Here is a 5,095-nt window from a genome sequence, read left to right as displayed (position 1 = left end):
TTGCATGGAGATTCAAAAATGTGAGAACGATCTAATCGAGTTTACTTTGATTGCGCGTGTTGTCGCGCTTGATTGCTACAGAACCTTTAGGAATTGCTATAGAATTTTTAATTATGTTAAATCTAATTAGTTTGCGCGAGGAAAATGATATTGCTGTGTTCGTATCTTCTTTTTTTTTGTCGTGTTTTTTCGTCTTGCAGAATTTTCCAACTGCTTAACCCAGAGTTGATCTATATTCCAAGTTAGTTAGTTAGTTAGTTTGTTTATTTACACACACACACTACTGGCTTCCTGCCTTGCAAGCACTGGTATTTACTTTGGAAAATGCAAATCAGGGGTAATTTAAAGCGTTGAATCGCTATAGAGAAGGGTTGATGGGAACATGAATGGACTCCTACCTTCAACAAAGGTGTTGGCATTTCTACACTTGAAGTGGATGATCTTTCTATCATTCATGCTTGGTTTGAGCTGGACAATGGGAATGAGAGAGAAAGTGAGAGATTCCCTTTGCTGGCGCCGGAGAAAGAGACAGACAGGAAGTAGTTCAGGAATGAGTATCTTCTGTGCCGCAGGAGAAAAGAGCCACTAAGCTCTTCAGCGGCTCTGAAAGGGCCGGGCAGTAATGGGTCAAAGCGTGAATTATGATTTCTATCAGGGCTTTTACATTCAGGGCTTTTCCTGCAAGGGCCATGAGCAAAGTCACTGGAGTGAACTTTACTGCTCAGGCCAGAAGACGACAGCTGAGGTTTAATGCTGTAAGGGTGACTTACAGACCTGCAATGAACACGTCCCATTCTGAAGTTTGGGCCAAAAATCAGGGAAAGTGACTCTCACTAAACTTTTCAAAGACATTTATAGGGCCTATTTCTATTGAACCTTGTTTCTGCTATGAAATTTATTTTAAAAAAAAATTGAAAAAGGTAATTGCGACTTTTTATCTCACAATTCTGACTTTTTTTCTTAGAATTGCGAGATATATACTCCCTATTGCGAAAAAAATCAGCTCACAATTCTGACATTGACTGCTCAATTCTGCCTTTTTTTTTTCTCAGAATTGTAAGAAAAAAGTAAGAATTATGTTTATATCTCAGAAATTATAAAATTTGATTATTCCCCCTGCCCAAATCTATTATTTTTTTCTAAATCTAAATATTTAGGGGGAAATGTGCATAGTTGTCATGAACAAAATTCTGACATTTTTCTCGATCGACGATTGTGAGACTTTTCTGAGATATAAACTCGGAATTGTGCGTTATAACGTCAGAATTTCACAATCGAGAAAAATCACAAACTATGCACATTTCCCCCAAATTATTTAATAAAAAAAAATAGACTTGGGCAGGGGGGGATATTCCAAATAAATAATTACATTTTATAATGTATCCACTACTGTTGACATTTTTAAGAAAAAGAAAAAAAACGTGATTTTTTTTTCTGTAAGGGAAAGTCTCTTCTGCTCACCAAGTCTGCATTTATAAAAACATAAATCTTATTACAATTTAAAATATCTGTTTTTCTACTTTAATATATTTTAAAATGTAATTTATTCCTGTGATGCAAGGCTGAATTTCCAGCATCATTACTCCACTCTAATATGATGATTTGATTGTGAGGAAACAATTCTGAATATAATCATTTTTGAAAATAGTTGTGTTGTATATACTGTACGTATATCTTAAAAAATCCGTTTTTTTTTTATTTTTTTATGTAACCTGTTTTCCTGAGGGATTGAGCCGGGATTATTTAATGCAGTGTTCACTAGGCATTGCAGACCCCATTCTCTCTCTCATTCTCCGATATGCAGCTGTGCCCTCCAGCTTGTCCTTCTCTGATCTCTGTCTCCGTTCCAACGGTTGTTCCCACCTCTGAATGTCTGGCAGTCACTGGTGTGCGCTGTGTTCCTCAGGCTGAATGTGTTCTCTGTGCCGCTCTGCCGCTTCCTGCTTCTTTGTGGGCAGTAATGCGTTTGTGAATGTGCTCTGTGGGATCCGAGAGGAATCTGATTAGAACCGTGTTCAAATTAAGCAATGAGCAACGCGAGCGTTATGGCTAAAAACCTTCGACTTCAAAGCCACAACTTTGCTTTCTGAAGTATCTTCTGCATTATTAACTTTGAAAGCAGTTCTCCGAGTGGAGGAATGCTGGAAAGCGGTGCGATTAAACGCCAGTGTGGGGGACGGTTTGCTGCGCCTGATCGAGGATCGAACGCCTGAGGAACCGTTCTGTCTCCGAAAGCCAAAGCGAGTCTCTAAAGTGGCTCGACTCCCACAGAGAGCGATGTTCCTGCAGGCTATCTCTCCATCTGTCTCAGCTGAACACCCCCAATCTCTCTTTCTGCCCTGCGCGTTCTCGCTTTTGTCCTGTGAAACTTGATTTTTGTTCGACTTTGTGCATATGGCTCTTGGAGCTTCATGGGGTTAGCCTAAAACTGTGTTTTCATGAGATTCAATCTATTGGGAGAAACACTGAGGCTAAATCTGTTTAATAAAACTGATCATCCTGGCACTAAAGCTGATTTGGTATTTTTGGTATAAACTCGCATCCGGATTATTAGAAAGTCCCCGTGTTTCATGCAATGATCTTTGATGGTGATGCAGCTTGACAAGCGTAAATAGCCCAGAGCTGACTCCACTTTGCATCGTCTTAACTGTAGTAAAATGACTGTAACACATGGTTTCTTCTGGCTTTTGGCTTTAAAAACTGTACATCAATATTTCAAGTTATAATGTCATAAATAAGATAAGTTGCAGTCGCCAGCAGCAAGAATGCATTGAACTGATCAAATGTGACATAAAAATGTATTTTGAATAAACACTGTTCTTTTTCTGCCTTTCTATTCATCAGACAGTCCTGAAAAAAACATAAAATATTAATATTTTCATAGAATATTAAACTCTTTTCAGCATTCAAATATGTTTCTTAAAGCTACACTGTGTAATTTTTACCCCCATCTAGCGGTGAAAAGGTATATGACCATCCAGTGAATATTAGTTTCTGTTCCTCTCAATTCCGATTTCGTTTTAACTCCTACGGTGGCCAATGTAGTCCAAGATTAACATGGCTTCCGGTTCGACCTCGTCCATGAGTGTTAACTCAAACGTAAACGCGAAAGGCGAAGCTTGAATTAACGGGTATGTCCCTCTTTGGCTAATGTACTTTCAAGATGGAGGGGCAACATGGCGACTGACATTAGAAGCCCTTACCCGTATGTATTTTCAATGGCATATTATACACTCACGAGAATACTTTATTACTTGAACGAAGTAAATATACATTAATGAGCATTGAAAGAACTAAGTGTTTTTAGCTAAGAATAAACTAAAAGAGTTACACAGTGTAGCTTTAAGCATCAAATCATCATATTAGAGTTATTTCTGATGGATCGTGTGACATTGAAGACTGGAGTAATGATACTGAAAATTCAGCTTTGTTCAAAGGAATAAATTACACTTTAAAATATATTCAAGTAGTAAGCAGTTATTTTAAATTGTAATAATATTTCACAATATTACTGTTGTTTTTGAGAACTATTTAAATATTTTATCAAACGTATATTCAATGACAACAGAAAATGTAAGCAATGATGTGGCATCCCAATTTGCATACTATCCATATTGAAAAGTAAAATGTACTTATAAAGGAATAGTGCATGCCAGATCATACTATATCAAAATAAAATGCTAAAGTTGCCTTAAAGGGTTAGTTCACCCCAAAATTTGAATTAATGTACTCACCCTCAAGCCACCCTAGGTGTATGACTTTCTTCTTTCATCCAAACACAATTGGAGTTATATTAGTATCATCTTCCAAGCTTTATAATGGGAGTGAATAGTAACTTGAAGCCCAAAAAAGTGCATCCCTCCATCATAAAAGTGATCCAGTGGGTTAATAAACACCTTCTGAAGTGAAGTGATGCATTTTTGTTTAAAAATATCCATATTTATAACTTTATAAACTATAATCACTGTCTTCCAATAACTCCCGTACACGAGTCAAGTCGAGTGACCTCTGACCCGACGCATGATGTAGGAGTAGCGTAAGCTTAGGTGAGAGTAGATACTCATTCAGTGACGTTTGCAAAATGAGATGTAGCCTAAAGCCTGATTCTTTTTACAGTAGTAGGAGTTAGCTGAACTATATTTCCATAGTCTATTTGGAGATGATTAAAGTGCATTAATATACAGCAAATGTCTGAAACGTTTCATTAGAGAGCCTAAAGTCTAAATGTACAGTACTTATATGCCATTAATTCAAAGGTGACTTTCTTTAAAACTACATTTCTCTAGACACACTCTTCCGGAGGCTGAGATGTCTGGAGCGTTTGAGATTTCAGTGGGTCTGTGCTGATGTTTGAGCTGAAGGGATTTTCGGGTGGAAAAGACTCTTGTGTCCCGAGGCTTCTTTATTTATTCATGTCAGTCTGATCCTTGAGCTTAAGCTGAAGATGCTGAAGGGAAAAAGAAGTGGGCCAAGAGAGCTTTCATTAAAACAGCCGAATGCAGAGTTGTATTCACAAACTCTTAAACGCTTATCAAGAAACACCTTAACTGTAAATGCATCGCTAAAGTCAGCGACTCCCACGCTTTCATTATCCACACGTATATTCCTACCGCACAAACCAAGTTCAAGGAGAAAACTAATCGTTGGAGTTTTAACAGAAGGGAAATTCCTGGGTTTTATGCTCATGAATCATGTTTAATGCTGCGAGGAGAATATGTCAAGCTGCCAGGTCTTCAGATACTCTGAAAAAAAGAAAGAGAAATGCATCAAATTTGTACGTTTTCATGAAAACATGATGGGGTGAATTCACTAAAGAGTTGGCACATTAACTTGCTATATTTTATTCAGTGCAAAAACCTGCATTTCGTTCACTTAGTGCAAACAAACCAATTTAACAGGCTAAATACACTCAAAGGATTATTAGGAACACCATACTAATACTGTGTTGACCCCCTTTCGCCTTCAGAACTGCCTTAATTTTACGTGGCATTGATTCAACAAGGTGCTGAAAGCATTCTTTAGAAATGTTGGCCCATATTGATAGGATAGCATCTTGCAGTTGATGGAGATTTGTGGGATGCACATCCAGGACACG

This window comes from Pimephales promelas, chromosome 25 (genome assembly GCF_988280905.1).
Source record: "Pimephales promelas chromosome 25, fPimPro1.hap1.1, whole genome shotgun sequence".
In the NCBI taxonomy this organism is placed as follows: domain Eukaryota; kingdom Metazoa; phylum Chordata; class Actinopteri; order Cypriniformes; family Leuciscidae; genus Pimephales; species Pimephales promelas.
Note: the sequence above shows the minus strand (reverse complement) of the source record.